The sequence below is a fragment of the Balaenoptera physalus genome (genome assembly GCF_965194825.1).
Source record: "Balaenoptera physalus genome assembly, chromosome: 14".
Classification (NCBI taxonomy): domain Eukaryota; kingdom Metazoa; phylum Chordata; class Mammalia; order Artiodactyla; family Balaenopteridae; genus Balaenoptera; species Balaenoptera physalus.
This window is the reverse complement of record NC_138893.1, coordinates 70400411-70414048: the sequence shown is the minus strand read 5'-3', so window position 1 is coordinate 70414048 and position 13638 is coordinate 70400411.

Sequence of the window (13638 nt, the reverse complement as noted above, 5' to 3'; positions counted from 1 at the left end):
TCGACTGTGCTCAGAAGAGATTTTTCCAACCTCCCTTTTAAAACTTTCTTTAGCAGAAACAGTTTTAGTAAACACGGTTTAAAACCATAACAGTGGACTAAAGCAGATAAAATACTTCCATTTTCAGGGAGAAAAAAAACACACTGAATTCCTAATTATGTGTTTTTAAAGTGTCTGGGTGTTTTGTAATATTGTTTCATTATTAAATTTTTTTTTAATGTGTGGGTTTTTAAATTTATTTATTTATATATTTATGGCTGTGTTGGGTCTTCGTTTCTGTGCGAGGGCTTTCTCTAGTTGTGGCAAGCGGGGGCCACTCTTCATCGCGGTGCGCGGGCCTCTCACCATCGCGGCCTCTCTTGTTGCGGAGCACAAGCTCCAGACGCACAGGCTCAGTAATTGTGCCTCACGGGCCCAGTTGCTCCGCGGCATGTGGGATCTTCCCAGACCAGGGCTCGAACCCGTGTCCCCTGCATTGGCAGGCAGACTCTCAACCACTGCGCCACCAGGGAAGCCCCGTTATTAAATTTTTTAAAGCCTCTCTGGTGTAATACTCAGTGGCCACACAGCTCTCCCAAGACAGAAGGTGCAGCATATGCATGTTCAGTATGGACCCCACACATCCTCTATTTGTCTGCAAATCTATTGTCATTTTTTAGTTTTGGAAATTGCCAAGAAAGTTTACAATTGCTGAACACAATGGAATATGTGAGAGGAAAAAAAAAGCAGCGAATTGAAATTCCAGATGAACAGGGGACTATGAACGGAAGAAAAAAAAAACATATATATATAGCAAGGGATAAATATGCATTTTAGCTTGGAAATGTCCTATCATTCATTAGTTTTACTGTCATGTAAAAGTAATAGCAGCTACTTAAATACAAGCCAACTTCTAATAATCTCACCTGCAGTGGCCACAGGACAAAGTGTATTCTCATGTGGCTCTCAGGGAATCTCACAGCTGGCTCCAGTCTGCCTAATCCTCACGAGGTAAGAAAGCATTGCACCTGAGGCAGGCCCGCTTCCTGAAGAGTCTGTGCATACTCGTCTTCGCTCAAGCAGGCTCCAGCCCTCATGAGAAAGGTGAGCTTGAGCAGGTCATGTACTCCTTCAGGACCCCCTTGACTTTCTCTGTGAAGGGGGGATAAAAATGCTTACATCAAGTGCTAGTGGGCAGATTAAGAAGAGTGCTAGAGGGTTTAGGGCAGAGAAAATATTCTGTATGTTACAGTGGTGGAGACATGTCATTATACTTTTGTTAAAACCCATAGACAGTACAACACCAAGGATGAACCTTAATGTAGACTCTGGGCTCTGGCTGATTATGACGTGTCAATGTAGATTCATTGACTGTAACATCTGATGGGGGATGTTGGTAATGGGGAGACTGTGCATCAAAAACTGCTCTGAAGGGCTTCCCTGGTGGTGCAGTGGTTGAGAGTCTGCCTGCCAGTGCAGGGGACACGGGTTCGAGCCCTGGTCTGGGAGGATCCCACATGCCGCGGAGCAACTGGGCCCGTGAGGCACAATTACTGAGCCTGCGCGTCTGGAGCCTGTGCTCCGCAACAGGAGAGGCCGCGATAGTGAGAGGCCCGCGCACCGCGATGAAGAGTGGGCCCCGCTTGCCGCAACTGGAGAAAGCCCTCGCACAGAAACGAAGACCCAACACAGCCAGAAATAAATAAATAAATAAATAAATAAATAAATAAATAAAAATTAAAAAAAAAAACTGCTCTAAAAAAAATAGTCTATTTTCTTTTAATTAAGGGGGGGGTGGAACTGAAAACAATGCCCAGCACGTAACAACCACTCATTAGCTACAACTGTTCTACTACCATTATTGTTATTATTGTCTTGTCACTACTATGGCCCACTAGGGGGCCACATTCCTGGAGAGATGCTACCCTGAGCTGCTTTGGGTACTTACAAGATGGCATCTGCCTCTTCTGGCTGTCTCCAAGATGAGCCCACCTTGGGCCAAAGCAGTACCACCATGGGGAGAGCTCCTCTGTGGCTCTTCCTCCTACTCGTCTGCCAGTCTGCCATGCTTATTTCCTTACATTTTTCCCTTCATGCTTCGTTGCTTGGTTTGTTGAGTTTTACACAGCACACAACTATTTGACTAGAAAACCTAAACCAAGGGCCTTTAAGCTGTATCAGAGGTATGTTATTTGGCCAACAGAAGTTTTTTAGAAATTCAAATTGAGTGCCTTTAGACTGGGCATGTCAACTCTACTTAGCCACAGGCCCCACTATTCCACACTACTTTCCTCCAGGTCACCTCTCACATCTGTGTGACACACTTGGTTCCTGCAGACATCTGACTTTCCTACCCCTGACATAAATTCTGTGTGAGTCTAGCATAATTTCCCAACTGATAATGCCTTCTTATCAAATGTTAGGATGGGAAAGGGGCGTATTGAGGGAGACTAAGTTCACAGCCCCTGGAGTTTCAGAGTCTAGTTCAGTCCACTTCTATAAACACTTATCTAGCACCCCCTCTGTGCTAGGCACAGGAGATACAGAACTGATTTCTTGGCCTCAGGAGCCAGCCACTAGAGATTCTGGCTAGGAAATGAGATGGGGTAGCAGGGAGAAGGGAAACTGACACCATCTGGTACCACACCGAAAGGCACTGGATTCACTGGGTCTTCCCTCCTCTGCCCTCGAGAGCTTTTTGGAAGGGCAGCTCTCAGAATACATCCCACCCCCAGCTGAAGGAGGGGCTCCCATACTCCTGCATCCTTATGCAGCTTCAAATGGAGAAGCGACCTCTCTCCCCAGAGCCCACGGACCCAGTCTCCCCTCGGTCCCCAGTGTTCAGGCCATCACACCAGAATCCAAGAGTCTTGACAAGGCTCAACAACAGCCTTCAGCCTCCTGCTTCCCAGTTTCAGCTACAGTGAAAAATCTCAGGGAGCTGGACCACAGTCTGGGATATATCCTACAGGTGCACCTGCAGGATTCAGTTTCTAAGATCCCAACATCCAGGACTACTCTGCGGGATTTACTGGAGTCACTGACTTGGAGCAAAATCATTTTAGGAACATTTAGTTGTTAATTCCAGCCCGCTATTATTAAAGACGTCATAATAAGTTGCTGATAAGAAAACGAAGTCAATCCAAGGAAATCTCAAATAGGATCCAGCCGAAAATAGAAGAAAGATCTGTCTCCAAATCTAAATTATCTCACCAGCAAACCTTTAGGACAAATAACTTTCAAGGTCAGCTCTTTGGTGTAAAACAGTTGTCCGTAAGAATAAAATAACAGAGGTGCAGAATGTTAAGAGGAGGAGTGGGGAGATGGCAACTGGAGGAACCGGTTATCAACAGAAGCAGTACTGGAATCCATCCCCCAGCCCCAAGCCCGGTGCTCTTGGCTGTGCCCTCTTTAATGAGATGTGTTTCTCCTGAATTAAAATACACAGTCATTTGCCCATGCTAAATGTTTAATAAATGTGCAGAATTTAATTGAAGTGACTATTAAAGAAATAAAATAGGTTTACAACATAAATATTAGTAAGCACAAAGAAAGCCTTCTAATTTTTAATAGACTTGAATTCTGTAAACATCTACGGTGGGAGGGGGGTAGGTTTGCAATCAAGCAGACTTGGGGTTAACTTTGGCTTCTTAAACCCCCCTTTCCTTGTCTGCAAAGCAGGATTGACAATGCCTGCCTTTCAGTATCTGGCCAGCCATCACTACATCAGAACATCAGTACCTTATTCTCTCTCTCTCTCTCTTTCCCTCTCTCCCTCTCTCTCTTTCCCTCTCTCCCTCTCTCTCTCACACACACACACACACACACACACACAGAGTAGGCACTTTATAACTGTGACTTCTCCGTGACACCCTTGCCAACCTGGATTTTTAGGAACCTCCCGCTCCCTCTGACCAGCCCACTCCTGTGCATGGTTACACCCTCCCCTCCTTCTCCAGGATGCTGCCCCCAGCCCCACACCCAGTCCACAGCTCTGCTCATATTGTCTGGTTCTCCCTTTGTGCCTCAGTTCACCGTGGCCTTGCCCAGCACGGAGAGACCATGTGTATATACAGCAGAAATTCTCAGCACACTCCAAGGGTACGGTCCTATTGCCTCCCTTCCCTCCTGCTGGCCTCAGCCTCACTCAACGGCAGACTCAGAGCACATTTAAATCCCAACATAAATATTTATTGAATGACATTGACTGGTGTCTGAGCAAGGCTGGTGCAGGCAATTCCCACCTCTCAGTCCAGTCACCAATCAGCCCACAGTGCCCCACAGGCCATCCTGGTGATGGGCAAGGCTCAGCTTGACATATTGATACAACTGGGGGCATCCTCCATGTACCTGTCTATCCATCCACTTCTTCATTCATTCCCCAAATAGCTGTGGAGTACCAGTTTCGTGCCAGCTGCATTCAGGGGATGCACTTATACACAAGATCCAGGGATAGAGAAGGTAGGTGTGTCAGGAAAGCCTCTCATAAACATTATAGCAGAGCTTGCTAAAGCCCAGGCTCCAGCGACAGGCTGTACCCCTGGAGAGGACCCCTGCTGCCCAAGGCTGCCCCCCAGTCCCACAGCCGTGTGGCCCAGAATCCCAGCCAGAGAGACTGAGCCCAGCTGCTGCAAGAGGGCAGCTGAAGCAGGGATGGATGAGGCCTCAGCTTTGCCGGGGAGGTGGAGGGCCCCAGCAGAGCTTCCCTGATGCCATCCTGTAGCTCCAACATTCCTCTTCTCCTTCACCTCTCACTCCTCCAACAGATGCTCACAGAGAACCATGTTTGTGCCAGCCTTACACTGTGGGCAAGAGAAAAGAGATGTCTTTTCTTTCACTGTGCTTAAACCTTTTAATATCGTTTATTTGTGTGATTTTTTTTTTTACTAACATTATCTCCCCAAGTAGACTAAATGCCACGAAGTTAGAGAACAGGTCAGAGTGGGTTCATCATGATATTCTTAAGCCCTTAGCCCAATGCCTGGCACCTAATAGACATGCAAGAAAGAACGCATAAGAATAAAACGAGATCTAGGGGCTCAAGTCCAAGAGGACATAGGCATGAACAGAGCATTTGGCAATCAACGCCTCTCCCTTCAAGTGCTGGGCCGTGTCCTTCGATGCTCCCTGGGCAAGTCAGGACAAAAATAAGTACGTGAATCAAGGGCCAATCAATCGTCTCCTCTCTCCTGTATCTCTTACTAAATGTTGCTGAGGGCCTTCGAACAGTTACAAGCAGTCACCTCCAAGATGGTCACAAGCAAATCAGACACTCTGTCCAGTCTTACAGGATGAAAGCACTCTCCTGGGCTGTTTTGCCTGACTCTACTCACAAACCATTCTAGAGCCTTCTCTCTGCCCACTCCACAGCCTGCAGTATAGAATGCACATGGTGTTTCATGTCTGAAATCCCTGGTGCTTCTTTCCAGCTCCTGGGTCCTCTCAGCTTTTTGAACATTATCTTCCCCATCTGCAACAGAGAAATGATTCCCATCTCAGAAGAAGTACCTTATGAAATGGTGAAAGGCTCCGCAGATTTGGTGGTGGAGGTTAGCCTGCGTGAGCTCCCTTTCATAAAACTAAAGAGGGGTGAGGGTGGGGAATGGGTAATAGCCCTTCCACTTCCGCATTCTCTCTCTCTCTCTCTCTCTCTGTCCCTCTCCGTATGCTAAATTCTGTCCTATCCAAGGGATGCCTATCTCCTTCCCTCTCTGCCGTAACTCTCCCAAGAGTGTCTGCGTGGGCTCGGGCTCTGACCTCTCACCACCTTCACCCTTTTAACCAAGAAATAGTATTTGGATGTGGGGAGGTATAAGTGAAGAATGGGGGAAGAGGAGGAGACCCTTATTTTTTGCTTTCTGAAGGGGTGGCCACCTGGCTATTGCGGTGAAAATTTTTTTGCTCAATCAGAATTGATATAGGCTTTGTTTTATTTTCTTTAAAATGTGAAAACGATTGTATGGAACACAACTGATCAAGGTCCATGTCCTGCCCCTTTGTAACACTGGGTACTTCACACAATGGTGATTTCTATCTGACATCTGAAGGCGTCTGAACTTACAAACCCTGGACAGATTTTTTTTAAGTGGTAGGTTTATGGCTGACGTTGCTTTTTTTCTGCTTCTCAGAAAAAGTTGTCTAAAGGAAAAATCAATCAATCAATGAATTAAATGTTAAGATATTTCTAAAAAGCACACAGAGCAGTGAAATTAAAAACATCCACAATCTCACAACCTAAGAGAACATGAGGATGTGCACTCTGGTATGGTGGCCCTGCTCCGTGAGGTGGCAGGGCTCCCTTCAATCTGCTTTCGCCACCATCCCTCGATGAGGCCCTGTCCTCATGGCCCAAGAGGACCTCTCTCCACGTCTGCCTTACAGCCACCAGGGAGAGTAGAGACGGAGGGTGGGTGGCACACCCTTCACTGGAGGGCACAGCCCTTCCAGCATCTGGAAGGTGCACGTGTTACCTCTGCTCTCGTCCCCTTGGCCAAGACTGTGGCTACACCCAGCTGTTAGGGAGGCATCCGTGTGCCCAGAGAAGTATCGCAGGGTCTGTTGTCATTGGAGAAAGGAGAGTGGATATTGGGAGACAACTGTCAGTATCTGTCACAGTGCTGTTTCATTCGGGGGACTCTTGTGGAACATTCATACAGCCGTTGTTATTCTCTTAAGATAAATTTTCAGTATTCTCTTATTGATCAAACAATAAGCATACTGAAGATTCCCGAGAGTCATTTGTACTTCTTCCCAATTCTGTGAAAGCCCATGCCCACGTGCATATTTTTCTTTTTGGCTTCCCTTCCACTTTGAACAACATTCAGCTCTCCATCCTTTAACAAGGGGACCAGTCTGCACGGGTAGTAGACGTCAGTGGGCATAACCCCCAAATGAAAACCACATCTGTAACGCAAATCCCACAGGCCAGCGTCAGCCCCCTCTAGTCGCGGGTGGCCACGTTGGAGCCAATCAGGGTCTCAGGGACAGTCCAGAAAGTCAGATACTGCCGGTGAGAACCCACGGACCACGGGACAAAGGTCTGGATGGAAGCCCCTGATGCCCCAGACAGACCTCTTGGCTGGGGAGAGAGGTCACAATCAGGAAACCCGAAGCCAGAGGACACTGGGGTGGGGACAGAAAGGCGGTGGAGGCAGGTCCTGGGACAGGCACGAGATCAGGGCTTTCTTTCCCAGGCTGAGGAGGAAGATGGTCAGGAGGTCAAACACCAGGGGAGTCAATACGCTAGGCCGCTGGCTGATTTCTCCCTAAGGCAGGGACATCTGGCAGCGGGTCCTCAGGACTCCCTGAACCCACTCACCACTCCTCCACCACCGGGGGCTGCCACCAGCAGACGGGGCACTCTGCTTACACCCCTACAGAGTGGCCATACATCCTGGTTCACAGGTCAGTACTGCAGACTCCATGAAAATGTAAGCCCAGATTAAGAGGAGAACAGAGGGAGTGGGAGGAAGGCAGGAAGGGAAAACCCTAGGCAACCCCATCTTGGGGAGCAGAAAAGGGGATGGGGGACGGCTCTGTGTGTGTCCCCAGTTCTCCCAGCCCAATTTCCTCAGACTGGGCTGGCAAAGTGTTACCAACCGACTATGCAACTTCTGAGATCGCTGCTGTTATCCGGATGTCCCACGGAGCCCCCCAACCCAGAGTCGCCCCCATTGATTTAAGCCGGAGCCAAAAACTGCCACCAGGTGGCACCAAACTGCAAAGACAGTAGCTCCTTCCTCTTCAGCTCAAAATCCTGTACAGACAGCTTCACGTGCACAACTGGAGCCCCGGCTGATTTATCTGTATGTTGCCTGCTCCCACCGAGGCCCTGGCACAGAGTGAGGGCTCAGAATATGCGAATGTCTTCTGGTTTCAGGATGGACAGGTGGATGGATGGAGCTGATTCCCACTGCAGGAGCTGGACACATCTTCTCCTTCAAGTGGGCACTGCAGATGAAGCTGGGGGTGCACCCCGGGCCTCACACGTAGCTCCAGCTCAAGAACAGGACTTCCCAGCTGCCTCTGCCTCTGGCTCCATCTGGGTCCACAGCCTGGAGAGAGGGTCTTTATTATACAAACTGGTGGTCTACCTCCATGCCAGGGGGTAAAGAGCAAGAGGTCGCTGGGGGTGTCCTAATGGGGCATCTCACCTGGGACGATCAGAGAAGCCCCTCCTGTACCCAGTCCCCACCCCAGCCTGGCCAGCCATCTTACCACCCTCTTCCTGGCTCTTCTCTCTGCCTGGGAAGCCTTTGTCAACTACAAATTGGTATTTTCCACTGACACTTGCCATCTACCTCTACAAGGATTAAATCATGCGCTGCTGCAGCTCCTGACTTTCAACACCCCCTGAAAGGAGCTCAGGTGGAGAGCAGAAATGAGGTACTCTGTGCTCTGGGAGAAACTGGCAGAACAGGTCTTCAGATAGTTAGATATTTTCAGGAGCCACTTTTATGAGCCCAATTCTTGTATCTCCTCATATCTAGAAAAGCACTAACATCCTTCATGATGACAACTGCTCCTTGTGACTAGCAGTAACCTTCACTAGACTAGCAGAAAATTTCACAAAAAATATGTGCTTGATTACATGTATTCCCCCTTCACCAAAATCACATGTATGCTGACCTTCCCCCCTTGCCTCTTTGGAGCAGTTTCTAAGAGCTATCTGGGATGCTGTCTCTGGGCTGCAGTCCTCATTTTGCCACAAATAAAACTTAACTGGCAACTCTCACGCTGTGCATTTTTTTCAAGTCGACACCTTCAAGCCTCTGGCCCTCACATCATCTATTCCCACCTCCAAGTCATCTCTTCAAGAGAAGACTCCCAGGGCTACCACAGCCCCACTCTTCCCACACCCCCCAACTCTCTGCTCTTCTCCTGCTTTAATTTCCTTTTTAGCTGTCAACACCTTCTCGCGTGTTTTATTGGTCCACCTCCCTGCTACTGTGCAAGCTCAGTGGAGCAACCCAGTGTCCAGAACAGCACCTGGAACACAGCATTCTGCTGACCCAACAAACTCCAGCTCCTCCCCTAGCTGGACCAGTTTCTGGCAGCCCCTGGTCCCCTCCCCCACCCCAGCCAGGACTCCCACCACCAGGGAGGGTTCATTACCCCTGAGAAGTGCATCTTTGCACGACAAAGGCAACTTCCCCTTAATTACTCTGCTGATTGTAAGTCTTGAAGTCCTAGATCTGCACCACCACCATTGCAAACCTCATTCCCTTATGAAGTCCAAGATAAACAAATCTAATATATTTTGTTTTAATTATCGTTGTTTAATGAGCCATAACGAAACTATGGTGAGGGTGCATGAAAGGAGATCATTTAGGGGAGGCACCAGTGCGGAGCTGCTGGTGAGTAAGAGTCTTACCTGCTCTCATCTGCTGTCAGCCGGCTGCCTCTCTGTGCCCAGAAACCCATCACTCACTCATCCCTCCCTGCTTCTGGCTACTCTACTCTTTGTTGTGGTGCGCGGGCTTCTCATTGTGGTGGCTTCTCTTGTTGCGGAGCATGGGCTCTAGGCACGTGGGCTCAATAGTTGTGGCTCGCGGACTCTAGAGCGCAGGCTCAGTAGCTGTGGCGCACGGGCTTAGTTGCTCCGCGGCATGCGGGATTGTCCCGGACCAGGGCTCGAACCCGTGTCCCCTGCATTGGCAGGCGGATTCTTAACCACTGCGCCACCAGGGAAGCCCAGCAGGCAACTTTTAAAATCATTTCTGACAGTCTGATAAGCCACACACAAAAAAGGCATCTTGCTTTTTTTTTTTTTTCATTTTTATGGGGTTAAACAGTTTACTGTACATATATTGCTTCTACTGTACTGTATTTCTTTGGGGTTTTGGGGGTGGGGGCTTGTTTATTTTCCTGTTGGAGGGTTCATGATTCCTACTGGAGGATCAATGATTTGTAAGAGCTTTAAATGCAAAAAGAGTTCACTCTTCTGTTTGTCATCTGCGTTGCAAATGTTTTTCTTAGTTTATTGTGTGGCAGTGGCTGTGTGTCTACCCAGGACAATCCCACCCCCTCTGGGCTTTCGCCTCGATGAGGCGGGGTTGTCCCCCCACTGCCCTCGTGATGAGTCAGGCGGAGGCAGAGCCCTCATTCCTCAGTCGGGCGCTGGTTGTCTGGTTACCCAGAAAGGGAAACCCCTCCTCCCCAGCCCCCAGGAGGACCCCAATCTTGCCTACATCAGCCCCATCACTTCCCCTCCATCCTGCACGCCCACATCCCTGTTTTTCCAGACACTTCCTCTATTCTAGTCTTACATTTAGGATCCTGGATCCATCGAATCTTTGTTTCTGCTTAGGAGGGGACTAGAGAAGGAAAAGACAGCCCTGGGACACCCATGAGAGAATTGAGGGGAAAGGAACTATCCAGAAAACCACACAGATGAGCCTGAAGGCTCCCTGCATGACGGCTTGCCTTCCTTGTCGTGCTCACGGAAAGCTTTCTAAACTAGGGGCCAGTCTAGGAGCAGGAAGAGTAAGTGCTGCTTTCAGCATCTGCCCTCCCTCAAAGGAGTGTTTGATGGAGGAATTTGGGGAGGCAGTGTCAGCTGCAGAGAAGGTGGGGGGACCTTGGAAACAGCCGAGGCCTCAGGCAACACTCAGCTCTGCAGAGCCACAGCCCGTCACCCACAAGCTGCCCCCGACCGTCCAGAGAGCCGGGGCGCTGGGAACAAGGCACAGCTGCCCCCTTGCACGGAATTTCCTGGCTCAGCCTGACCCTGGTCCTTGGCACACAAAAACCTGGAGGGGAACAGGGGCACGAGGGGCCTTGTCTGGTCCCCCACTACAGCCAGAGGATTATTTGCAGAAAATGAGTATTGGGGGTGCTTTCATCTATTCAATCAACAAACTGTTGCCAGGCTAGAGGGGCCCAGACACGCCCAGAGGCGTCCTGCTGTCAGGGCACCTCCACAGTAAAGCAGCAGAAGGCTCTGCAGATCTACAGAATCTGTTCCCATTTTGCTCTGCAGACAGCCAGTGTTCCCATGGACTCATGCATGCCTCTGCAGTTGGGTTTCTCCTGCAAAATGATAAGCTTCTGTCTGCGATGGGGAAACTGATGGTTGGGAGCTGGGGGACGCATGGGCCAGGGTCTCTGATTGCCAAGCCACTCTGCAGGCCCCAGCCCCACAGAAGGTATGAGAGGAGGGGGAAACCACAGAGCCGTGGAGAGACTGAGCTGGGGCAGGACGAGGCAGTGTCAGTCCGCGCCAGCTCCATCACGATGGACTGATGGAAAAAACAGCCAGGACGGGAACCCGGGTCCGTGGGCTCAGGAGTCATGCCATGAGTGGAGCCTGAGCAGCTTCGTGCTGGCTGGGCAGGCAGGACCCTGCGGGGAAAAGTGATTGGGGTAGAGGGGAGCGGCCGAGCCCAGGGAGGGCTGGGGAAGAACTCTGAATGCAGCTTCTACTCCCTCTGGGCCAGTGGCCAGCACACCCATGCTTTGGTCCTGCTCATCTGGGACTTTGACTATATTCTCAGTGTGCAAAGGGCTGGGACCTGACTGCCTTCCTCTCTGATGCCTCCCGTGCCCGTCAGAGGGGCCCGTGACACCCGGCGCACGGTCAACCAAGCCCTCACCCACTCAGGCTGAGCGTGAAGCTGTTCTCACCATTGGGCAGGGCCGGCTACTCCCCCGGGGGCTCCTTGCCCTGCTGTTGGTGTAGATGACAAGCAAGGCGTTCCCGTTCTCTTTCCTGTCCGCTTTCCGTCGATCTTGCCACAGCTGTTCTTCTGCGGCGTACCCACGTTCTTTGTGATCAGGACCAGAAAGCTCCTGGCCAAGGCCTTCCTCTGGATCCAGACACCCGGAGACAGCAGGGTCCCAACAGGTAGGAATCAAACAGGATGGCCCTGCGACCGCACCACCTGGGTCCAAACTCTGGGTCTTATTAGCTGAATGGTTTTTTTTTCCCCCAATGGTTAGCATTTAATGGGAACTTTCTATGTGCCAGGCACTTGATATTTTGCATTATCTGAAACCAGTCTTCACAGTAGTTTCATGAAGTAGGCGCTATATTTATCCCCGTTTTACATATAAAGAATCTGAGACTTAGAAATAAGATATGTTGAGATAGAAATAAGATGTGTTGAGATAAGTAAATTTCTTTAATATGCACCAGTTCTCCTTAAGACAAACCAGATGAGCAAGTCATGTTTTACTGCCTAAGCAGACCCAAGCCAGTGCATGTTTTTAATGGAAAGACAATCCCAATAAACATTTTATCTTTGAATATTAGCAATGGAAGAGACCTTACATTTCATTCAGTGCCACAACCCATACCCCAGATTAAGAAAGTAGAGATCAGCATCCCTGGTCACCATCACAGACTTGAGTTACTGCAGCACCAAAGAGCCCTGCCCCACCAAATGGCCTTTTGTGCCTCAGTTTCCCCATCTGTACAATGGCAACAAGAATGGTATAAATCTCATAGGCTTGCTGAGAACATTAAATTCCTTTGACTTGATATGAATGAGCTATTTTTCTTAGCCCAAGCCAACTTCCCCACAAGCTGGGCATTCCCAGCATTCAGTGTTTTGGGGGGATGCCAAAGTGCCCCTTGGTGTTCAAAACCAAGTCCAGTACAATGTGGTCTGGGGTTTTCCTGAGTTCATTCATTTATTTCCCACCTTCGCAATGTGATACAACAAATTCAGTGCATAATATTGACTTCATATTTTTCTATACATCACATCACTTTGGTAACCCAAAATTTATTTTAAATAATAACTTTAAAGCACTATTATAAACCCAGTATCTTTGTGTTCCTGAGGATAGACTGAAAATAAATATGGAATACAAATGATACTCCAATAGCAATGAGCATATACAGTGTTTGGTTTTTTAGTACCATTCCCCACTAAAATAGGAGTCAGGCTCGCAAATGCTATGTAAGTTTGAAATTGTTTCAGAATAAAAAGAGAGAGAGGTTGGGGGGAACACGACTCAGAGGAATGGCTGATTCCAACTCAAGAAGAGACAGTACACTGTGAGCCTGAACTATCTTGCTGTGCCAGGAGGGAAGGAAGTAGCCAAAAACTGTGGGAACACGTCAAAAGGCTACAAGAGCTCACTTAATGCAGCTCTGGGCCAAGACTGGGAATCTCTGAGCATCAAACTAAATGATGATACTAATGGATTATAATCTACTGAACAAAATAAAATTCCATAAGTCCATTCTGCTCTAAATAAATAAGAAGGGACAGCTCTTCTTTCCAACAAATGCCAATAATAAATATAGAAGGAATGATGAAGTTAGAAAATCCTCTGGCAACCATCATAGTAATCATGGATCCAGGTAAATCTCATCAATGAAGATTAAAAACAGTGGGCAAAAATTTGATGAGGAACAACATAGCCGTATAATCTCAAAAGCAGTTCCCCACAAAATACTTAATGAGCTTAAAGAGGGGGGTAAAGAGTAACATAGAGGGGAGGAGCCCGGGGGGAACCCACCTCCCCCAGGTGGTCAAGGTCAGCATGACCAATATGGGGACGGAAGCTCATCAAGCCTGCCAAGGCCATGCCCTGAGGGGACAAGACACCACCTCTGCTAAAGATGCTTCACCAAACCCTCATCGTAAGCAAACACCCCACAGGCCCAAACTGAGAGACATTCTGCAATGTCCAAATTGTGAGGGTCAT